We start from the raw sequence: 25,764 nt of genomic DNA on the forward strand, positions 1-25,764 counted from the left end.
GAGAAGAAAATTATACCACTATAGAGTACTTCACATTAAGTTGGCCATAGAAGGCTTGCAGTACTATCCAGTGATTCAGAAAGTGGATCTGATCACGGACCAGGCCCTGCTGACTTGCCATGCCCTTACTAAGTCCACCTACAACAGATTATGCTTTGGTTCCTAAACCAACAGATGTTGTGGGTTCTAAAATGAAAATCCGGAGCACAATCTAAAGATTAGTGCAGACTATTTAAACTGCATCCATTTTCTGAGTTAGATAACCCTACAGAGACAGGCAGAAGTGCAGAGTTGCATGATGGGCTCACATCTTCTTTAAAAAGTACTATATTTCTTTTTCCAAAACTCACCCCCTTGCTTTCTTAAAAGTCTATTGACCCTTGCCTATTTTCCAAATGATATCTCCTCCTGTACAATGTTTTCATCTTTTGCTAGGTGACTTTAAACGTCATCTTCATACCACCCTTTCCACCTCATCCCTGGTTCTTTACATGTATCTCAATCCCCTTCACCACCCTTCCACTGCACCAATCCTACTGTTGATGTAATCTTTTACAATGTCCATTCTGATTCCCCTATTTCTGCCTTCCTTTTACTCAGAGTAGATTATTTCCTTTGTATTTTTACTATAACCTTCCTTCTTCCATTTCTTATAGTCAATCTACATGTTCCTTTTTGCATCATGAACTCTAGTTTTGCTATTATTTTGTTAACTGTGGATGTTCATGACAATCAAATTCCTCTTGCCATTTTTATTGCCATTATCCTGATTCTCCCTCTCTCCTCTTTTTGTTTGTTAACAAATCTTCTCTTAAAAATAGTTATAACCACTCTCAAACCTAGCCTCTCCCACTGTGTAAACTGCCCAACCATGGCTAGCCTATATGTGCTATCTGCTTGCAATTGCATCTGTACACAAAATGCAATACATCTGACCTTTCTCCTCTTTCTTTCATTCATTTCTCCTACAATTTCATTCTGTCATGCTCAATCACATACTTCTTTCCTAACTCTCGTCACCTATGCTCCATCGTAATCTTCATTTGGTTCTCTGAACCCCTAATCCTACCTTAAACTCTCAGCATCAGACTTGAATTCCAAATTCAGCTCCATAATTGAACAACTGCACAACTGCTTCCCACCCGGATTCTCGCTCATCTCTTTCTCTACTTCATTGACTCCACCACTGTGTTTTATTTTCTTCCTTTGCTCCTCTTTCAGAAAAGATAGTTTCCTCTTGTAATGTGCTGCCGCTACTGCAGATCCTCTGCTTCGTTTTCCACCTGTACACATTTCCTCAATGCTTTCTCACCTCCATTCTTATTTGACTATTCTTTTCAACTCCTTGCTCTCCTCTGCAATCTTTACCCTATCCTTAAAGTAGGCTACTGTTAGGCAAATATTGAATGCAGTACCCTCTAGGAACACTACAAACAACTATGACTGCAGGTATAGGTAAACCAACCTTTGGTATAAACTTGAACTACACAGTTTTGGTAGCGTGCTGAGCAGCCAGGCTTATCTCAAGAGGGGAAATGTGAGCAGTAGTGGAGTTGCACAAAGATTCACAGTTACAGGTATTCAAATAAACTCTTACACTCATGGTCTCTTGCATAAACAATTATTAATTTATTTATCAGTCAGTTTTAAAGCCTTCTTTATAAGGGATCAATATAATAGTAATACACAAATACACCTCAACATTGTACACTCTGAGTTTCTGAATCAGACAGGACCCTTTTGGGATGGCCCACAGACACAACCTACACCCACAGGTGACTTCAATAACAAGGGTGCTGGGGACATTAATATCTCACTGTTGGCATTCTGAACACTCTTAAAAGTTGGTAAAAAGCAAAGAATATTAGAAGACAAGAGATCACCAATATTCTTAAGCAGGGCAAATACTTTCAGATCCTCCTAGAAGAGTCATACAATTCTATACGCTAAGCCAAAGTCAATAGGCAAAAGACTTGTATAAGATGAAACACTTCTGGTAAGTAAATGGAAAAGTCTTTGCACAAGTTCTTAGGAGTCTTTGATAAAAAAAAAGAAGAATCACATGTAGTGTTACAAGCTGATTAGACTTGTGATTTGCAGAAGTTACAAGCACTTCCACAGTAAGAGGTAAGTTTTCATAGACTTGTTTTACAGTACCTTAGAAATGAAGAAAAGATGCAGCCGATGACTTCTGTTGCTGTGCAGCTCTGCAGATCTCGCTGTTCCTGGGCCTCAGTCGTGGGGACAAGAGGGAGAACGTCGGGGACTCCTGCACTGCACTGGGACGGTCAAAACTTGCATCCGGCAAACTTCACTTTCAGTGACTGTTTCGCAGTTCAGCTTCTTGCGGCTACCGCAAATAGCTACAACGCAGTTCCTGGCTGTTGAGGTGGGCTTTCCTTACTTCTGGTTCCCTCACTCTGTTGAGGGGGCTCAGGCTTGGTCAGTCCTGCTTCTTGGGAGTCCGGAGGATCTTCCAAAAGTTCTAGGCCAGAATAAAAGCAATGTACACAATCTGGTGTTCCTCTCCCTGGCTCTACGGTTTCCAGCAGCAACTCTGTGGAAATTCAACCAGCACCGAGATGGATGTCCAGGTGGCTTACTTTAGAGTTGATTGGTCCCACCAACTCAAAGGGAGAAGTCGTCCTTGCAGGGGCTTCTCTGTCATGAACTTGGCGTTTCGGCACTGCAGCAGGGATTAATTGGCAAACCAACGGCCCAGGAGTTGCAGCAGACATCCTCTTCAAGCTCTTCTTTGGTTCCTACGTCCAGGGGTCAACTCTGCCTTCGAAGCCAAAAGACCTGCCTTTTATTCAGTTCTCTCCCATTCTTTCCAGCCTAGCTGTCACTCACCCAGCAGGGTGGCTGTTCTTGCTGGACAGTCAGCCAGCCAATCACCACAGAGCGCATTTGGGTCTCCTAGGAGACTAAGCACAAGGAGTTTCGGGCACCTCCCTCACTTCCTGCCTATCCCAGACACTCTGGAGCCAGAGGCGGGCTTCACTCCTGAATCCCATCAAAGGCGAAATGAACAAAGAGACCAAACCTGGTTTGGCACGCAGAGAAAATCTCTAGAAGGACCTTTCCACAAAGACATGATGAAAAAAGAAGACCAGGGGCCATTTTGTCAAAGAGGGCTCTGCACTATTTTGAAGCAGGTGGCTCCTGCGGTTGCTTTACCAGAGCTGCGAACATCCGTGGTAAATGCAAACCATGGTAATTCAAAACAAAACCACTACCACCAGCCATTCAGTGAGGAAAGGGTAACATAAAAAATGTTACATAAGAAGCTACAAAAAGGGGATACTAGTTAACCCCTCCAGCACTCTATTGGAAGGTAGGGTGTGCTCGGTCTAGAAAGTTACAATGGCAAGTAAAGTCAATTTCACTTTACTGCTCTGGGAAACAGTAGTTTATCCAAGAGAAAGGTATTTAACACTTGGGGAAATCTGGAACACTCCTCTGTGCCACTGCACTGAAGATGCTGTGTGACACAATGTAAAAGATGATGCCGATGGAGTTTGTCAGACTCCATAACCAAAAGAAACACAGAGTTAAAAATCACATTAAAATACATGAGAGAGTTGGAAAAACGGTCTCACTCTCTCCAGGTTAAAAAAATCAAGTCCTCAAAATCCAGCAAAGTTGCTTTGGGTATATAAAATGGAGGGAATTGGCACATTTCTGAGAATTCTCCCTAACAGCTACCATTCTGCCTATTCAATTAACTCTCTTTATCTACCCTTCACTCAAACTGTCACCATCTATCCTTCCTCCTATTTCTCGCCAAACTCCTCAAATATACAACCTATTCTTAATCAACCCCCTATCCTGACTCCAATTTGTTCCTCTTCGCACTCCAATCTGGTTTTCACCATGCCCACTGCACTGAATCTGCGCTCTTACATATCACTGTTTTTCACACATCAATCTAAGAAATCCTATTCCTTTGAACTTACCTGTGGCTTTCAACACAATGCATTATTTTATTCTCTGCTCCTCTTTTTCCTGTCCTTTAAGCATCTTTTCTGCCACTAAGGGCCTTAATCACAAATTGTTTTTCAATGGGATTGCACCATTATAAAGTGCTTCTGTGAATCAGGCCCTAAGTCTCTTAAATGTATGTGTTTTTGTTACTGTCTTTACTATTACTATCTTATTTTCTCCCCAACTACACTATCTAAACTGCACCACATCTTTAATTCTGCCATTCCTCTCCTTTTTCTATACCCTCCCAATTCCCAAATCTTCACCTTTCTCATTGCTCTCATATGTTCTTTCCCTGCCAAACATCTGTTTTTCTAACTTTGCACTGTTTTTAAAATCCTCCAGTAGGTTGTTCCTGCCTATCTCTATTCACCTCCTTTCATCCACTCCTGCACTCACCTGCTTTGATCATCAGCTCCATCACTATTAACTCAGTCAACTTCTCTTGTTTATCCCTTTCCCCTTCCACTCCAGAATGCTCTCTGTTATTCGATTCACTCTTCTCACACTTGTGTCCCTTGTAAGCCTCACTAAAATCTCATCTTCTTTTGTTCCCTTACTAGAAATGGTGTGCCTGTAAACTGTTACCTCTGTTTTTAGTTAGAATATAGGGGCAGAAGAGCACTACGAAAGGAGCTAAAAACATTTTAAACCATCACCATTTACTATCTCATTTTTACATACAACTGTTGAGATCTCTACAGCCTAATCTTTTTGGGGGAAAATATGGAGTGTCTATGCCTAATTTCATGGAGCATTACTATTTTGTAAAAATTACTACTCATCGCCCCCTAAAAAGGTCACTCTGCCATTCAGTTATTCCTATTTTAACTGCAAATAAATACTCCAGCACCACTATTGAGGTATGCTTTACTATGTATTACGATAACGTTCAGCATAGCCTGAGCCGTGTGGTCTTCAAATATATAGTTTCTTAATTTCTTTCCTTCCATGACACTGTCAGGATGTAACAAACAAGCCAAACTTCCATTTTCGATTACACGTTTTTATGTGTCCTTGTACTTTTATTTTTTTGGGCAAGTTTATGCAAGTGATGTACTTTGTGTTCCTTGTATTTTTGTGTCCCTTTGTCTTTTGCTGCTCTCAGAATTCTGTCTTTTTAGATAGCACATTTATGTATTTATTTACTTATTTTAATTTGTATAGCGTGCAAACAACCCGTGGGTATTGAGGCGCTGTAATGTGACTCAGACTATTGTGGTAACAGTGGATCTGGTTAGAGAAGATGAAAAGCAGCACATCTGTAATGGGTCTATATAAAACATTTGGGGTTTTTAACGTCTGTGTTTTTTGCATCAGTATTGAGGTAACATATCGTTACAATGGTTATACAAACGAGTTTTTCATTGCTGTTGAATAAAATACCTGTAGTCTGCCAGGGATGCTTTCAAGTTACATTTTTAAGATAATATATGCATGAGTTTTAGGAAGGGCTTGAGAAAAAGGGGTTCAAGGATTTTCTGTAGGAACTGAAAATTGATGCAGTCTTTGCGCAGGAAACGCATGCAAAACCTAGCAAAACGATATCTAGTTCAAGAATTCATAGGGACTTGCTGTCTCTATGCCTAGAAAGATCACAACAGCATTACACAATATCTCGGCACTTACAAGGTGATGAAAGATCAATACATTGTTGAGATGCGAAGAATGTGGCTAACACAAAGATTGTATCAGTAAAATACTGAAGGCCAACCAAAACTAGTGATGATTATATCCTTCTAAACATGTCTATGCACAAGTAAGTACACAGTCATGAAGTTTAAAGGCCTAAACTGCCCCTCTGTTGAGGCGCCCCTGGATACATCAATGGCTTACACACTGGTTAAGCTGACTTTCTCTGATAAAGTCTCATGCAAGGCTTCATAGGGAATTAGAATACTATGTGTGCCCCTGAGATACTCTTAGCCTCTCAGAATTAGGGTACACAAATAAACACTGTTACCTGTGCAAGTCTACTTGCATAGTGATTTGCGTTTGCATTATTGGTGGTTAGAAAACTTTAATTTGTAAGTTTAGCGGGGTACAGCCTGCTGTATCTTGTGAGTGTTCCTAGCAGTAAGGAACACTCTTCAAAGTCTAGTGCTAAGTTTACTAACCTACTTCTGAGTCCTGCAAGTGTAGCAAGGACCTACGTGTTGCCATGTATGACCATGTCTACTTCCTGATTTAGACGTGATGGGCTGCAGAGACAGCACCAGATCTGTCCAGATAACAGAGAGAGTCTGGATTCCCTTCCAGAATCCACAACGGAGCAAACACCAATGAAGATGTTCATAAAGGCTGAATAGTGAGACCCCCAGCAATTGGGTGGCCACCAAAGGTTTGAATGAGTTTAACCCTTTGATTAGATGCTGGAATGGCATGCAGCTCCAACGATACCTGTTTATCTCAAGCCTTGGAACCCCCACCATGCCTAGGAACATCCTCTAACATGGAGTTGAGTCCCTAACAGGAGATAAAGAAGTTAATGAAAGACAAATTGTGAGGCAACTGTGCAGACGTGCGTCCTTCCTATACTATTATTTTGGGCAAAACCCTACCAGTGTGTGCACACACTATATTTCCAGGGTCATGAGAGAGGTGCAGAGCGTTGCTCCCTTCCAATGAATCTCTCCAGATATTGTGCCAGAGACACCCGTCTTGGGCCCCTCATGTAGAATGCAACAAGATAAAATGAAATATGCATCCCCCGGCTTTGACCACAATTAGAAGAAGGACTGCTAAGATCATATGCGCCCCTACGGCAACCAAAGATTCAGGGAACTGCTGAAATAGCCAAAGAAACTTGTGAAGAACACTTTTAAGGTTTTCACCCAGGGAACGTGCAACTGCAATTCTAAGAACTCTTTAAAGGCCTAAACATGGTCAAGAGATCTGCTGAAAACCAGACTGTGTTCTTCCAAAGGGGAGTGATAGGTTCATACAAAAAGAATCCTCCGACTTGTTCAATTCTATCATTAACCTTCACTAAAGGACCTGCTCACCTGCTGAGTTACAGCATGCAGAATTCATTAAAACGATGCATAGCTACACTGTGAACTATATTCAAATGTGCAGTCTGAAATACCAGAAGAAACTGAAACATCAGCACAGTTGTGTAGCTCCACATCTCACCAAATAGGCAAATCAGCTGAATTGTTTGTGAAATAACTTGAGCAAAGACCAGCTACCACATCAGTATCTGTTGGTAAAGTGTGGGTAGTGCATATGAAGGGACCACTAGACATATCACCAATAAAAGTAGCAACCGGAAATTCCCTTTGGCTATTTTCTGAACACTGCAAAAATGCAATCTGTTAGAGAACTAGAAAGCTATGGCAAATTTAACTATGATCTGAACACAATGGTGCACTTTGGAAGACCTGGCAAGAAAGGGTGAAACTGGCTGGTGTGAGTTTGGGGATGGGACTTTAATGGTTGGATGACACAGGAAACTCAGAATCCTTATGTCCACAGAGAAGATGTTGAAAATGTGATCCTAAGGAGTGTGGGGGCCACCACGTTCCCAAATTATTTAGGAGTAAGGATGCATGACAGGACAGAACAGTCAGGGAATATTGAATGGGTGCATTTTAGTTTACACTTCACCAGCCCTGACACCTGGGTTGTAACAGGATAGATTAGTGCTTATCTTTGCAGTCTCTTGCTGGAATCTGTATGGCAAAAGAAGTTTGGAAAGCAACCTTACTTGTAAACTGCATTTAGTGAAGTTATGATGAGGGGAACTGTCCACCAGATTAAAAGGAAACTGCTTCAACAGAAGGGTTAAGTCCTCCAAATGTCCTCCATTATTCTCCTCTTGTTGGACATTGTTTTGCTGTAAGTGCCACTGCCATCAGATTATGCGTTTGAAGCCAGTGAATACATGTTTCAAGTAGTTGAGTAATTGTCTGTGGTAAAAGGGAGGCATATTATAAAATAGCCTGTTTGGGTGCCAGATCCCCCAAAATGCAGAACAGGGGGACGAAGGGTGCTCCTATAGTGAAATGATCATGACTGCCTAGTACCTACCAAAGTATAAACTGACAAGGGCGGTAGATAGGGTACAGTAGAAGAGAGGGAGGATTTAAGTAAGTCCTGTAATATGAACTGTAAGCAGCTAACGAGAAATGAAAGAGTGATGCCCAATTTAGAGCATGATCTACAAATGGCAACAACAAAAGGACTTAATGGCGTTTTACACCCCAGTTCGTTGAGGGTTGAAGAATTACCTTTCTGAGATTGGTGGAAATATCATTAACTTGATCTGGGAAATACACTTTAAACATCTCTATACTAAAACTCACTTAATTGGAATAAATGTGTCACTTTGGTGAAGTTGGAAGGAGATATAAGAGGGGAGGGATTTTAGATTTCAGTAGTAGAGTTTTAGGAAGTTATAACAATCATTGGCAATTTGAAATGGACTAAGTCCCCAGGAGTGGAACAAACCCTCAGAGATTTATTTTCTGTAGTTAATTTAATAGCATTATTAGTTTGAGAATGATTTCAGATTTTTGGACAATTTCTACAATAGTCCACATGTCCAATAAAATCTGGAGTGAGCCCACCAGATTTTCCCTATATTAGTTATATGCTAACGCATTTTATCAAGAGCCCTTGGGTTTTTTCTAGAAGGGCTATGTAATAACAGTACAATGCCTGGGAATGCCTTTTTAGGGAAATCCAAAATATTGCTTAATTCAAGCCATCCATTCATGCATTTGTAGTCCTTAAAGACACTTTTGATACACGTGACAATGTTCTCAATGAGCCACGTGATGCCAGGAAAACCTTTTCAATAAAATATATATATTATTTTAAATGTGTTAAGTCCAGGGGTGGTCCCTGTGTCCTGTCCCTTGTCCTTGAAGGGGGATCTCACTTCCCTAATCCAATCTCCCTTCAGATCTGATGACAGCACTGATTCTCGTAATAGGCAGGTAACCCTAAGCTAGCCTTATTGTAGGAAGGCGGCTATTGCAGCTTTATCTATAACTCACCCAGGAACTTTCTAGGTGATCTCTCTCTCTCTCTCTCTCTCTCTCTCTCTCTCTCTCTCTCTCTCTCTGTATATATATATATATATATATATAATGGAATATATGTACATTGTATAAAATACTAAATTTTAGGACCAGGAAAATTAGATAAAATCAAAACTTCCTGATATGCTTGAAGCACTGCACATACTCAGAGATGAAAGCACTCGTAGACAGTGGAAATGGCTATTGTATATGTTTATATGTTTACGACCAGATGGTAACGACGAGTAAAATGTGCTGTTTATAACGAGACTGTAACGCACAAACAAATGAGGATTTCCAGATGCATTAAGCATTTCAGATCGATTGCTGGTACTACTTATTGTGCATGTATGTGACTTGATGTAATGATAAGTATGAATATGAGGTACTACTCGCAATGAAATTGTACGAACTATGCAATGTACAAATGAACGAGAATTTTCAGATGCCCTAGGCACTTTAAATTGGATGCTAGCACTATGCACTTTAATATCTGCACAATGCACTTTACAATTGCATATTGTTGCCTATGGAATGGGTTCCAATGATTACAATGGGGCCCTTTTATTGTACAGAGGAAAGAACATAATATGAACAGCATGATTATTTGTATTCAAATAGAATTTTGAACGATATACTGGAACATGCATAATATAGATACTACTAAATGAGAGTTAATGTATATCAATATTGGAGATGTAATGGAGGCAAAACATTTGGGGACATTTGAGCTTTAAACAAATGCTGACCCACCCCAAGATGGCCGACACTATGTGGGTCATTACGACCCAGGCGGTAAGTACACCAACTTTACCACCATGGTGTAAACTATGTTTACACCATGGTGGATGGCAGATTTACCGCCCCATTCCAAGGTGAGTGGGGCGGTAAATCCCCATTTCCCATTTACCCTTCCCCATTCCCATTTTTGCCCCATAGGGCATAATGGGAGTGGGGAAGGCGCTAATTACGGCACCGTAAATTACGGTGCCGTAATTAGCACCAAGGCGGTTTAGCGCCATGGATTTTAACGGCTGATAAAAGCAGCCGTTAAAATTGAAATCAGGCGTTAAGGGTTAACGACGGCGTTAACCCTTAACGCCTGAGTTGTAATGAGGCCCTATATCTCACAAGAACACATAGTTCCCTTTCTTTGTTTTATATCATGTCACGTGGGGTATTTTAAACTGAATCGATGTGTTGATCACCTGTTGTGATCAAGCAGTAAGGTTACCGCGAAACGCGTCAAACTTGATGAAGCTTGGGCCGTACATTGTGGGAGAACCACGATGCAAGTGTATTTTTATTAGTAGCTGGGTGCTGCGCAACATTACAGAATAAAAAAAGTTATTTATACCATTAGTTTCCTGGAGAATTTGTGACAAATGGGGCAGTGCCTCTCAATGACTGTAGAAACAGCATTCCAGAGAACATATATATTACAAAGCCATGGTAGTGGCTGTGTAGTTATGGTTAAGTTCCTGTTTCCATAGGAAGAGCCCTTTTTGGATGGGTTATAACTTCGCTCTCCCTGGACGAATCCTCACCAAACTTTGCAAAAAAAAGTATATGGGTCACTCTGAATGTTTTTGCAAAGTTTGGTGAGGTTTGGTCCTTGGGGGGCAAAGTTATAAGGGGGGTCCCAAAATGTCTTTTTTCCCCATAGACTTAATGGGGAGAAAACTTTGCTCACGCCTACAGCCCAAACCGCTGGACGGATTTTCACCAAATTTGGACCAGGAGTAGCGGATTGGTCCCGAAAGCGTGCTTTTTCAAATTTGGTGAAAATCCATCCAGTAGTTTTTTATAAAATGAGCAAAAAATAGGCTAAAAAAAAATAGTGATATCTATGTTCGGTCCGCGGACACACTTCCCTGTTCGCTCCGCGGACAGTGTCCTGATTGGCCAACCGGTTTACGTCATGTCTGCGGACATGCAACGTGTTCGCAGAGTGAATTGCGAAGAGTGCGAAGCGCGTCAGATTTTCGGGAAAGCCCGACATCTTGAATTTGCGGACGTCCGCGGACAGCGCAGTGAAACTTGGTGGAGAAATGCTATTTAGTAGAGTGTGTTGGTGTGTAAGACTGTTTGGGAAGGGTGGGGGAGTAAGAGATGGGTTAAATGTTGTATTTATTTAGGTGGTAGATCTCCTTGTTGTGTTCGATTTGTCTGTGGGCAACACGGATGTCCTGAAATGTTCTAAATAAATGAAATGGGGGTGTTCTGAGTACAGTACGTCTGTACGTATGGTTCGTAGGCAACTTGAAACTGTTCTAAGAACAAATGCGGTGTACTGATATGTTCGAAAATAAACAAAATGGGTGTGTCTTGAGGATGGTATGTCTGTCCGTACTGTTCGCAAGCAAGTTGAAACTGTTCTAAGAACCCATGAAGTGTCCCGGGATGTTCGTTAATAAACAAAATGGGGGTGTCCTGAGGACGGTATGACTGTCCGTACTGTTCTCAAGCAAGTTGAAACTGTTCTAAGAACACATGAAGTGTCCTGGGATGTTCGTCAATAAACAAAATGGGACTGTTGTGAGGATGCTATGTCTGTTCGGTTCGCTGGCAAGTTCAAATTGTTCTAATAACAGATGATGTGTCCTAGGATGTTCGTAAATAAATAAAATGGGGGTGTCCTGAGGACGGTATGTCTGTTTGTTTCGTTCGCAGGAAAGTTGAAACTGTTCTAAGAATACATCATGTGTCCTGGGATGTTCGTCAATAAACAAAATGGGGGTGTCCTGAGGACGGTGGATGTTCATCAATAAACAAAATGGGGGTGTCCTGAGGACGCTATGACTGTTCGTACTGTTCGCAATCAAGTTTAAACTGTTCTAAGAACACATGAAGTGTCCTGGGATGTTTGTCAATAAACAAAATGGGAGTGTTCTGAGGACGCTACATCTGTCCGTATTGTTCGCAAGCAAGCTGAAACTGTTCGAAGAACACTCGCGGTATCCTGAAATGTTTGTAAATAAAGGAAATGGGAGTGTCCTGAGGACTCAGTCCGTATTGTTCGCTGGCAAGTTGAAATTGTTCTAATAACAGATGATGTGTCCTAGGATGTTCGTAAATAAATAAAATGGGGGTGTTCTTAGGACGGTATGTCTGTTTGTTTTGTTCGCAGGCAAGTTGAAACAGTTCTAAGAATACATCATGTGTCCTGGGATGTTCTTCAATAAACAAAATGGGGGTGTCCTGAGGAGGGTGGATGTTCGTCAATAAACAAAATGGGGGTGTCCTGAGGACGGTATAACTGTTCGTACTGTTTGCAAGCAAGTTGAAACTGTTCTAAGAACACATGAAGTGTCCTGGGATGTTTGTCAATAAACAAAATGCGAGTGTTCTGAGGACGGTACATCTGTCCGTATTGTTCGCAATCAAGCTGAAACTGTCCTAAGAACACTCGCAGTGTCCTGAAATGTTCGTAAATAAACAAAATGGGAGTGTCCTGAGGACACTGTCCGTATTATTCACTGGCAAGTTGAATCTGTTCTAAGAACACTCATCATGTTCATGGACATTAAAAGTGCCCATATGCCATAGTCAAAATGTTTGACTCTATGGGTGTGATATGCTGCAGTGGTTGTGGCCAGGGCATAGAGTCTTGGGTGCATTGCCATATGGCATATGGCAATGCACCCAAGACTCTATGCCCTGGCCACAACCACCGCAGCATATTTCACCCATAGTGACTTATAACTTTGGGATCAAAGAACAAATTTATAAGCAACAAAGTTGTAAGCCACTATGGGTGTGATATGCTATGGTGGTTGTGGGCAGGGCCTATAGTCTTGGGTGCATGGACAAGACCAAATTTATAAGCACCAAAGTTATAAGTCAATATGGGTGTGATTTGCTGCAATGGTTGTACTAATTATAATATACTTACTGTTTGGTTTAGTAACTGGAGTACATGTATTTATTGTTCATTTCTGTGATAAAAGAAAAGATCATGTTAGTATTGGTATTTTGTAATGACTTATAACAATGAATAATCAACATTTTTTTTTGACCTTTTGACCCTCATACTTAGTAGATTACAAACCAGTGTACTGTGCAATTTGCTCAGTTTCTGTGTTTGTTGCTAAAATCATTGGGTCTGTGGGAAAAAAAAAAAATCCATTTTGGATTAAAAAAAACCTTTTTTTGTTATGCTACAGTCTGTTTGTTTTCAGTGTTCACTTGTTTCTGGCTAATGCTCTAAGTATTGGCTTGTTGCAGATTTTTGGAGCAGTTAGATACCTGTTGACATATTGTAGCTGTATATTTTTTGTTATAATGAAGTGGTATTGATTTATCTGTTTGGGTATTGTAAAATTTTGGGGCAGTTAGATACCAGTTGGCGAATTCTAACTGTCTATTGTTTCATATAATTTAGTGGTATTCATTTATCTGTTTAATTGTTGTATAATCTTGGAGCAGGTACCTTTTGGCATATTCTAACTGTTTACAGTTTTTTTTATAATGAAGTGGTATTGATTTATCTGTTTGGTTATTGTAAAATCTTGGGGCAGTTAGATACCAGTTGGTGTATTCTAACTATCTATTTTTTGATATAATTTAGTAGTATTCATTTATCTATTTAGTTGTTGTAGAATCTTGGGGCAGTTAGAGACCTGTTGGAATATTCTAACAGTTTATAGTTTTTTAATAGAAGTTTAGTTAAGGTTTAAGTATAGTTTAGTTAATACATTTTGGTTTTAAGACGATTAAATAAGCATTTGTAAGATTTGCTGGTAATCTCTGCTTTAGAGTAATGGTACTATCAGTACATTCGAACCATCCACAATTCTTTTTTATATATGCAGTGTAGTGACCTGAATTGGTTGTGGTTCCTGCATGGTAGATTGTGGGGGTAATTCATAGAATTTAGCACACAAGTGGCGCACGCGGCTGGCGCACAGTGTGTGCGTGCGAATACCTGCGCCAGCCGCGTGCGCTAAAATCCATTTCCGCGCACAGCGTATTCATGGATTCCAGCTACCAAAACCAGCTGTGGCGCACAGTGGTGCAGCGACCCTGCAGCAGCGCCAGTTACGCCCCCAAGAACGCCTCTCGCACAGGGAAAAGCCATCAAAATCCCCAATCCAGCGCAAAGGGCTGCGCTAACCCTGTACCAGCACGGCAAGCGGGCTACGTGTATCACTGGGGTGCGCGGGAAGTACCTCACGCCATTTCATCTGGGTACGTGTATTTCAGGGGTGCGCTGGAAGTTCCACACGCGATTCCATCAGATTACGTGTACATCAGGGGTGCGCGGGAAGTTTCACACGTGAATTTAGCAGGGTACGTGTATATCAGGGGTGTGCGGGAAGTTCCACACGCGAATGTCCTGGGTACGTGTATTTCGGGTGCGCGGGAAGTTTCACACGCGATATCAGCAGGGTAGTGTATTCCAGGGGTGCGCTGGAAGTTCCACACGCGAATGTCCTGGCTACGTGTATCTTGGGGTGCGTGGGAAGTTTCACACGCGATATCAGCAGGGTACGTGTATATCAGGGGTGCGCGGGAAGTTCCACACGCGAATGTCCTGGCTACGTGTATTTCGGGGTGCGCGGGAAGTTTCACACGCGACATCAGCAGGGTACGTATTCCAGGGGTGCGCAGGAAGTATCACAGGCGATTCCATCAGGGTACATGTATTCCAGGGGTGCGCGGGAAGTATCACACGCAAAAACAGCAAGGTACGTGTATACCAGGGGTGAACGGGAAGTATCACACGCAAAATCAGCAGGGTACGTGTATTTCAGGGGTGCGCGGAAAGTATCACACGCGATTCCATCAGGGTACGTGTATTACAGGGGTGCGCGGGGAGCACCACACGTGAATTGCACGTTTGGGTCCTCCCAGGTGTTCCCTCTACACCCTCCACAGCCCCTGCAGGTGGCCCACACCACAGGGGCCTACCCTGCACATGTCCTGCAGGCACCCCATCCACCATGGCCATGCCCCCCAGCCAACCCACATGTCACCTTGCACTACTGCCCACCAACGCATGTCCCCCTGCACCCCCAGCCACCAGGGGCAGCCTCCACCAGGTCCCCACCCATGTCTCCCACAACCCCCACCCCCCAGCAGTGCAGGGGCAGCCTCCACCAGGCCCCCACCCATGTCTACCACCACCCCCACCCCCAGCAGTGCAGGGGCAGCCTCCACCAGGCCCCCATTCATGTCCCCTATCACCCCCACCCCCCAGCAGTGCAGGGGCAGCCTCCACCAGGCCCCCACTCATGTCTCCCATCACCCCCACCCCCCAGCCACCAGGGGCAGCCTCCACCAGGCCCCCACTCATGTCCCCTATCACCCCCACCCCCCAGCAGTGCAGGGGCAGCCTCCACCAGCCCCCCACCCATGTCTACCACCACCCCCACCCCCCAGCAGTGCAGGGGCAGCCTCCACCAGGCAACCACTCATGTCTCCCATCACCCCCACCCCCCAGCAGTGCAGGGGCAGCCTCCACCAGGCTCCCACCCATATCTTCCATCACCCCCACCCCCCAGCCACCAGGGGCAGCCTCCACCAGGCCCCCACTCATGTCCCCTATCACCCCCACCCCCCAGCAGTGCAGGGGCAGCCTCCACCAGGCCCCCACCCATGTCTACCACCACCCCCACCCCCCAGCAGTGCAGGGGCAGCCTCCACCAGGCACCCACTCATGTCTCCCATCACCCCCACCCCCCAGCAGTGCAGGGGCAGCCTCCACCAGGCCCCTACCCATGTCTCCCATCACCCCCACCCCCCAGCCACCAGGGGCAGCCTCCACCAGGCCCCCACTCATGTCCCCTATCACCCCCACCCCCCAGCAGTGCAGGGGCAGCCTCCACCAGGCCCCCACCCATGTCTACCACCACCCCCACCCCCCAGCAGTGCAGGGGCAGCCTCCACCAGGCACCCACTCATGTCTCCCATCACCCCCACCCCCCAGCAGTGCAGGGGCAGCCTCCACCAGGCCCCTACCCATGTCTCCCATCACCCCCACCCCCCAGCCACCAGGGGAAGCCTCCACCAGGCCCCCACCCATGTCTCCCACCACCCCCACCCCCAGCAGTGCAGGGGCAGCCTCCACCAGACCCCTACCCATGTCCCCTATCACCCCCACCCCCCAGCCACCAGGGGCAGCCTCCACCAACCCCCCCCCATTTCCCCCACCACCCCCACCCCCCAGCAGTGCAGGGGCAGCCTCCACCAGGCCCCCACTCATGTCTCCCATCACCCCCACCCCCCAGCACTGTGGGGCACCTGCCAGCAGGCCCCAACTCATGTCCAACTCATGTTCCCCTGCACCCCCACCACCCCCCAGCACTGTGGTGCACCCTCCACCAGGCCGCCACCCATGTCTCCCACCACCCCCACCGCCCAGCAGTGCAGGGGCAGCCTCCACCAGGCCCCCACTCATGTCCCCTATCACCCCCACCCCCCAGCAGTGCAGGGGCAGCCTCCACCAGGCCCCCACCCATGTCCCCTATAACCCCCACCCCCCAGCCACCAGGGGCAGCCTCCACCAGGCCCCCACCCATGTATCCCACCACCCCCACCCCCAAGCAGTGCAGGAGCAGCCTCCACCAGGCCCCCACCCATGTCTCCCACCACCCCCACCCCCAGCAGTGCAGGGGCAGCCTCCACCAGGCCCCCACTCATGTCCCCTATCACCCCTACCCCCCAGCCACCAGAGGCAGCCTCCGCCAGGCCCCCACCCATGTCTCCCACCACCCCCACCCCCCAGCATTGCAGGGGCAGCCTCCACCAGGCCCCCACCCATGTCTCCCATCACCCCCACCCCCCAGCCACCAGTGGTAGCCTCCACCAGGCCCCCACACATGTCCCCTATCACCCCCACCCCCCAGCAGTGCAGGGGCAGCCTCCACTAGGCCCCCACTCATGTCTCCCATCACCCCCACCCCCCAGCACTGTGGGGCACCTGCCAGCAGGCCCCCACTCATGTCCAACTCATGTTCCTCTGCACCCCCACCCCCCAGCACTGTGGTGCACCCTCCACCAGACCCCACCCATCTCTCCTACCACCCCCACCCCCCAGCAGTGCAGAGGCAGCCTCCACCAGGCACCCACCCATGTCTCCCACCACCCCCACCCCCCAGCAGTGCAGGGGCAGCCTCCACCAGGCCCCCACTCATGTCCCCTATCACCCCCACCCCCTAGCCACCAGGGGCAGCCTCCACGAGGCCCCCACTCATGTCTTCCACCACCCCCACCCCCCAGCAGTGCAGGGGCAGCCTCCACCAGGCCCCCACTCATGTCCAACTCATGTCCCCCTGCACCCCCACCCCCCAGCACTGTGGTGCACCCTCCACCAGGCCCCCACCCATGTCTCCCACCACCCCCACCCCCCAGCAGTGCAGGGGCAGCCTCCACCAGGCCCCCACCCATGTCTCCCACCACCCACACCCCCCAGCAGTGCAGGGGCAGCCTCCACCAGGCCCCCACTCATGTCCCCTATCACCCCCACCCCCCAGCCACCAGGGGCAGCCTCCACCAGGCCCCCACCCATGTCTCCCACCACCCCACCCCCCAGCAGTGCAGAGGCAGCCTCCACCAGGCCCCCACCCTTGTCTCCCACCACCCCCACCCCCCAGCAGTGCAGGGGCAGCCTCCACCAGGCCCCCACCCATGTCTCCCACCACCCCCAACCCCCAGCAGTGCAGGGGCAGCCTCCACCAGGCCCCCACTCATGTCCCCTATCACCCCCACCCCCCAGCCACCAGGGGCAGCCTCCACCAGGCCCCCACCCATGTCTCCCACCACCCCCACCCCCCAGCCACCAGGGGCAGCCTCCACCAGGCCCCCACCCATGTCTCCCACCACCCCCACCCCCCAGCAGTGCAGGGGCAGCCTCCACCAGGCCCCCACCCATGTCTCCCACCACCCCCACCCCCCAGCAGTGCAGGGGCAGCCTCCACCAGGCCCCCACTCATGTCCCCTATCACCCCCGTCCCCCAGCACTGTGGTGCACCCTCCACCAGGCCCCCACCCATGTCTCCCACCACCCCCACCACCCAGCAGTACAGGGGCAGCCTCCACCAGGCCCCCACCCATGTCTCCCACCACCCCCACCCCCCAGCAGTGCAGGGGCAGCCTCCACCAGGCCCCCACTCATGTCCCCCATCACCCCCACCCCCCAGCCACCAGGGTCAGCCTCCAACAGGCCCCCACCCATGTCTCCCACCACCCCCACCCCCCAGCAGTGCAGGGGCAGCCTCCACCAGGCCCCCACCCATGTCTCCAACCACCCCACCCCCCAGCAGTGCAGGGGCAGCCTCCACCAGGCCCCCACTCATGTCCCCTATCACCCCTACCCCCCAGCAGTGCAGGGGCAGCCTCCACCAGGCCCCCACTCATGTCTCCCATCACCCCTACCCCCCAGCACTGTGGGGCACCTGTCAGCAGGCCCCAACTCATGTCCAACTCATGTTCCCCTGCACCCCCACCCCCCAGCACTGTGGTGCACCCTCCACCAGACCCCACCCATGTCTCCCACCACCCCCACCCCCCAGCAGTGCAGGGGCAGCCTCCACCAGGCCCCCACCCATGTCTCCCACCACCCCCACCCCCCAGCAGTGCAGGGGCAGCCTCCACCAGGCCCCCACTCATGTCCCCCATCATCCCCACCCCCCAGCTACCAGGGGCAGCCTCCACCAGGCCCCCACCCATGTCTCCCACCACCCCCATCCCCCAGCAGTGCAGGGGCAGCCTCCACCAGGCCCCCACTCATGTCCCCTATCACCCCCACCCCCCAGCTACCCGGGGCAGCCTCCACCAGGCCCCCACCCATGTCTCCCACCACCCCCCAGCCACCAGGGGCAGCCTCCACCAGTCCCCCACCCATGTCTCCCACCACCCCCACCCCCCAGCCACCAGGGGCAGCCTCCACCAGGCCCCCTCCCATGTCTCCCACCACCCCACCCCCCAGCAGTGCAGGGGCAGCCTCCACCAGGCCCCCACTCATGTCCCCTATCACCCCCACCCCCCAGACACCAGGGGCAGCCTCCATCAGGCCCCCACCCATGTCTCCCACCACCCCCCCCCAGCAACCAGGGGCAGCCTCCACCAGGCCCCCACTCATGTCTCCCACCACCCCACCCCCCAGCTGTGCAGGGGCAGCCTCCACCAGGCCCCCACCCATGTCTCCCACCACCCCCACCCCCCAGCAGTGCAGGGGCAGCCTCCACCAGGCCCCCACTCATGATCAACTCATGTTCCCCTGCACCCCCACCCCCAGCAAAGTGGTGCACCCTCCACCAGGCCCCCACCCATGTCTCCCACCACCCCCACCCCCCAGCAGTGCAGGGGCAACCTCCACCAGGCCCCCACCCATGTCTCCCACCCCCCAGCAGTGCATGGGCAGCCTCCACCAGGCCCCCACTCATGTCCCCTATCACCCCCACCCCCCAGCCACCAGGGGCAGCCTCCACCAGGCCCCCACCCATGTCTCCCACCACCCCCACCTCCCAGCAGTGCAGGGGAAGCCTCCACCAGGCCCCCACCCATGTCTCCCACCACCCCCACCCCCCAGCAGTGCAGGGGCAGCCTCCACCAGGCCCCCACCCATGTCTCCCACCACCCCCACCCCCCAGCAGTGCAGGGGCAGCCTCCACCAGGCCCCCACTCATGTCCCCTATAACCCCCACCCCCCAGCCACCAGTGGCAGCCTCCACCAGGCCCCCACCCATGTCTCCCACCACCCCCACCCCCCAGCCACCAGGGGCAGCCTCCACCAGGCCCCCACCCATGTCTCCCACCACCCCCACCCCCAGCAGTGCAGGGGCAGCCTCCACCAGGCCCCCACCCATGTCTCCCACCTCCCCCACCCCCCAGCAGTGCAGCGGCAGCCTCCACCAGGCCCCCACTCATGTCCCCCATCACCCCATCCCCCAGCCACCAGGGGCAGCCTCCACCAGGCCCCCACCCATGTCTCCCACCACCCCCACCCCCCCAACCACCAGGGGCAGCCTCCACCAGGCCCCCAACTATGTCCCCTATCACCCCCACCCCCCAGCAGTGCAGGGGCAGCCTCCACCAGGCCCCGACTCATGTCTACCATCACCCCCATCCCCCAGCACTGTGGGGCACCTGCCAGCAGGCCCCCACTCATGTCCAACTCATGTTTCCCTGCACCCCCACCCCCCAGCACTGTGGGGCACCTGCCAGCAGGCCCCGACTCATGTCCAACTCATGTTCCCCTGCACCCCCACCCCCAGCACTGTGGGGCACCTGCCAGCAGGCCCCAACTCATGTTCCCCAGCCAACATGCCATCACAATCTTGATCCCTGGTCCCTATGGTCAGCCTCCAAATGCAAAACACCCACCCGAGTATTGCATCCACCCACTTAGTAATGGCAATAACATGATAGAACACCAATTGCAAGTTTGAAAATTAACACATGTCCCTCACATACACCCAATGGGTGTCAGTGAATCTCAAAACCCATATCATGATCTGCATGAAACCAATGAGATGATACTACACATTGAAGTTTGATCAAAAATATATATTAAAGGAAACATAAATTGAATCAAAAATAAACAAACAGAAATGGGAATGTAAAAAAATGAAAAGAATCATGTCCGTGAAAAAAAGCAAAACCAAAAATCATAATCCAAAGGAATGGTGTCCAAAGTCACAGTCCACAAAAGAAAATCCAATGGAAAATTATAATTGAAAGCCTCCATGGGTAAATTGTAAAAGAAAAAGAGAATCCAACAGTGAACTATGTACAGATGAACAAGCCAGGGTCCATTATCCCAACAAAAGAAATGAAACCTATCTAACAACACTAACTAATAAAAAAAAAACTATATACAAAAATGTGGCCCATTGTCCAAAAGGTCCAAAAAAACAAAGGAAACCTAACACTAACTACATAACTATGTACAATGGCAGCGGGCTAGTCTGACGGCTCACTTTTGGATGTCCCGGGCCAGGGCATCATCAAACTCCTGATCAATGTCCCGGATGCGGTCCTCCTCCATGGCCCCGAGGGTCTGCAGAGCCGTCGACGTGTCCACCTCCAACCCCCTGCGGATTGCCTCGAGGCACTCGGCCCGCCTCAGGGCCCTCCGCATGGAGTTCTCCGCCCTGACCATTGTGAGCCGTGCCTCTTCCGCCCGCTGCCGCTCCGCATCTATGGCGTGGCCCAACCGCTGCCACACGGAAGACACTTTCTGTCCTGGGTCCTCCTGCCCTCCGGCCGATGCCTGCCCCTCCGATGTTGAAGGCCCCGAGCCTTCATGGCTCCCACCACGTTGCTGCTGCTGCTGTGCCTCTGCCGGTGCACTGCCTCCTGCTGCCTGCACATCCTCCGCTGGCTGGGGTGCAGTCGTTGATGTGGCCACCCCTGCTGGACGTCCGACTCCCGACTGTGGCAGGGATACCTCCTCCACCAGCCTGGCCGCACCGTCAGAGGCAGCTCCACAGGGCACCCAGGTGACTGATGGGTGAGAAGATGGCACGGAGGACGACTGGTGCATAGGGGGTTCAGTTGAGGAGGGGGTCGCAGCAAGCCCCATCAAACGGAGGAATCCGGCCTGGGTGACCTGTCCCAGTAGGCCGACGCGGTCAACGAGCCATTCGAGATGACGTGCAGTCTCCTCATGAAAAGACTGCAGGTCACCTCGCATGGCCCGTTGACGCAACGCCACACCAGTCAGGACAGGCTCAACCCGGACCCGGATAGCCACGTCCGCAGGCAGAGGAAGGCCAGTTGTCGTGTGCTCATCCCCTGCCTGAAAAGGGGTCTGGATTTAGGCATCCCTGCTGGTGCAAGATGATGCAGGGACAGGATCAGGGACAGGATTACACACACGCACCTCCGCGGCGGCCTGTGCTGCCTCCTGTCCCTGGTGCTGCACTGCACCACTAGCACCAGTGGGATCCCCACCTCCAGACCCCGTCTCTGTTGCTTGCACGGCCTCCTCCTCCACCAAACCCCCCACCAACCTGGATGACTCCGTGCCATCTTCCCCCGTTGGGCCCTGTGGGGTCCCAGCTGCCCCTTCTGCTGCCGAGGAGTCCAACTCCAACCTCCGCCTCTTGGACCTCCCCCCGGCAGTTGCGGCCTGGGACGCGGCTCCGGACTCCTCACTCCCCGACGAGATCACAACATGGGAGGGGAGCCGGGCCTTGCGTCTCCGGCTGGCGGTGGGATCCCCGCCGCTGTGCTCTACAGCACCTTCTCCGCCCTCTTCATCAGTTGACGCTGCAGACAGGGAGAAATAAAACACAGGCATCAGGGCACTGTACAATGGACACATACACACATGACAGTTGTACATGAGTGGCATTGGCAAACCTCAGACATGCCATCACAATCCCCAACACACATGTCATTTCAACTCGAACACATGAGCCATACCACAGCCATATCGCAACTGCCAGCACCATCCATACACATACAACAGCATGAGCAGGCAAAGCTGAGCCAGACATCACATGCAACACAGGAAGTGCACTACACATGTACACACACGACCACACTTGCATGCATGTGTACACCTCTGCCAAGTGTCGCAGTGTTCAGATGGGCATCCATGTCACATCTGCCAATCAGGCTTCCACATCCAGCTGTGACATGCATCCATGTTGCATCACTGTTGCACCTTGTCAAATACACACAAATGCACATGTACACAGTGCTGATACATGCAGCTGAAAACAACATACATGCGTGACATCACAAACATGTCTACTTACATACACATTCATCCAAACATGTGTACCCACACAACTGCATTTGGCATGCAAGCCTACACACACAAGCACCATCCATGTCTCACACATTATAGCCCTCGCATGTGTTAGCCTCACGGCCCTGTACACCCCCACCCATACTCGACCCCATACAAACAGATGTGCAACCTGCACACTACTGAAACATCACCACACGCACAGCTCACAATCATGATGCATGTACACTTACCGCTCGACTCCAGACGGGTCTGCCTCTCAAGGACCTGGACGTGGAGCGCTGGGGATATGCGTTCCAGGCCCCTCATCTGATCTTCCGACAAGTGGCCCCGGCGCCCCTTAGCATCTGCTGCCTTCAAGAGGCGCCGGGCCTTGTTCAGGGTCCTGGACCTCAAGTTCTCCCAGCGCTTCTTGACATGTTGTAAGTCGCGGACTGCCACCCCCTCCGCGTTGATGGCAGTCACGATGTCAGTCCAGATCCGAGTCCGTCCTTCCTTGTCGGCGCGGGAACTTCCGAAGAGGGCATCATACTGCCCTAGGACTTCATCCACCAGGACACCAACTTCCCTGGCACTGAAGCTGGTGCCCCTCTGCCTCTCTGGCCGGGGGTTGTCAGTGGTGCCAGATGTTGCAGTGCCCGACATGACAACCCCAGAGGCAGGAGTGGGTGGGCAACTGGGTCCTGGGGCTGGGCTGTGGAGCGATGGAATCCCAGTCGGGAGTCTTCGGTTCCAGCAGGGGTGGTCACAGCAACAGCACCCCTGGCTGATGTGCAGGCAGCAAATGGCAGGGCACGTGGGCAGCAGGCAGTCAGGCTGCAGCAGATGGCAGGTGGGAGCGTGCTCGGGGCTCTGGGGGGCAGTAATTCGGCCTTCTGGGCAGGAGTGTGGTCTTCCTGTGTGCTTACGCGTGGCCAGCTTGATACAGAGTTTATTTGGCACGTGAAAATTCTGCACATCAGCGTGTAATTCGAGGAAAGGCCCTGAGCGCGTAAGCGCGTCTGCACGCATACGCAATTTCATTGGACAGAAGGCCCCTCAAGCGCAAGCGCCCCTGTGACGTGATGCGCACAGGCGTGCATGGGCATTTCAGCGCGCGTGAAAAACTGCATGTCCGCGTGTAATCCGAGGAAAGGGCCCATGCGTGTAAGTGACGTGACGCGCGCGGGCGTTTCCCTCAGCACGGGTTAAAGATGAGCAGGCCCAGCAGTTCGCTGTACGTGCCTTTCATGGAGACCGACATGTGTTGCTGCTTCCTGTTGTTTCGCGCGCCATCACAACTTCACAGCTATCAAGGACGTATCTCTTCTTTTGGCGGGGTATTGGCTACGCGTGTTTTTCTGCATCGCGCTAGTCAGACGGTGAGTCGCACACACTCTATTTCCCACTGCCGGTGCCCCTGTGTATCGCACCCATTTTCAATGTCATAGTAGCCTGCGTGTCCCACGCGTACGCGTTATTCGTGTTACTGGGTGCCACCGCGTACTGCGGGAGGTTGAATCCACGCACGTAGGCTGCAGGGTTGCGTGCACGGTTTTACTGCAGTTTTGGGGTGCCTGAGCGTTGCGTGACCCGTCACTACATCACCGGGGTCACATACAGCCTTGCAGGTGCAGGGGGGCTGTTAACATCTTGCTTCCCACCCCCTTCACACCAATTGCCCAGGTCAATTGTGGTGTACACCTCCCAATGGCACCACTCCATCTGTGCCGGCACTACTACATCTGTGCCATGGTTGGGAAGGCCACCAAAGGTGAGGGGCGCCTCAGCTGGGCGTCCTCCTCTTGGCGGGCGTGGTCGGGGACGTGGCTGTGGTGACCAGGGAGTAGGGGGACTCCAGGGTGTCCAGGGCGGCCACAGAGGGGGAAGAGGCAGGGGTGCGCCACTTGAGCACAATGTTGTGCCATGTGTCGGTGCAGTCATGACACCACCCCCTGTGGTTCCGGGGGATGCAGCTTCTGCATCTGGCACTGGCGCCGTGTGACCCGGCAGTCCGTTCCATCGACTGCCATGGGCCCAAGGATAGTCGTAGCTGCAGGCGCAGCTGTGGACACCGCCACCCAGGCTCAGGGTCTGCCAGCGCAGGCTGCGTTGGCACTTGAGGAGCCCTTGGTAGATCTCCAACAGGCCAGGAGGGAAACCATAGGGGCAGGCCGGGCTGCTCAGACCAAGACACGTGTCCCTGGAGCAGTCATGTCATCTGCTGCCCCGAACAGCCGGGTGTTGGCAAGTGCAGGGGCAGATGCACCCAACAGCACCCCTGGTTGTGAGTCTGCCAACCAGGACCGTTGCGGTCAATGACCCTGCCACAGCTGATGTTGCTGCACAGGGTCCATTAGTGGGCACCCAGCTGACACTGACACAAGTCAGGCCTTTGGTCATCCCTCCACCTGCCACTCCCTTGGCTCAATCCACCGAACCCACTGGCCATACTGGTCAGGGCGGCATTAGCCAGCCAGGGTCTGTGCCACAGTCCAAGAGGAGGAAGGTTGCACCTGCAGCACAGGCTGGGACCCCACACACAGCCACGACCTCCTGCACGTCAAGGAAGAAGCCTTTATGCAAGCAGGAACTGGACTTCCTCGTGGACTACGTGCGGGGCCACAGCCGTGACATGCTAGTGGGTGCCAATAGTCAGACTACGGCTGCCCAACGTGACACCCACTGGAAGCATGTTGCGGAACATTTCAGTTCATTCGGCCATGAGGTGCGCATGGCGCAAGAGTGCAAAAAGCGTTGGAATGACATCAAACGCAGCACTAAGGCTAAGCGTGCCTCTAATTACAACTTGACTCTGGTGACTGGCGGTGGGCCTGCACCAGAGGAGGAATAGCTCACTCCGCATGAGGCACTCGTTGCGGAGTTCATACTACCTGAGTTGGTCGAAGGAGTGGGAGAGATGCTGGACTTTGATGCCCAGTCCAGTGAGTGTTGATGCGTGTTTGTTGAGGACGTGTGTGTTTCCCTTGTGGGATGTGTTGTGCATGATTGCCACTACATGTGACGTGTACATGGTTCTGATGTGTAAGTAATGCAATGCTCCCG

Source organism: Ambystoma mexicanum, chromosome 10 (genome assembly GCF_040938575.1).
Source record: "Ambystoma mexicanum isolate Mex_15411 chromosome 10, UKY_AmexF1_1, whole genome shotgun sequence".
Lineage (NCBI taxonomy): Eukaryota > Metazoa > Chordata > Amphibia > Caudata > Ambystomatidae > Ambystoma > Ambystoma mexicanum.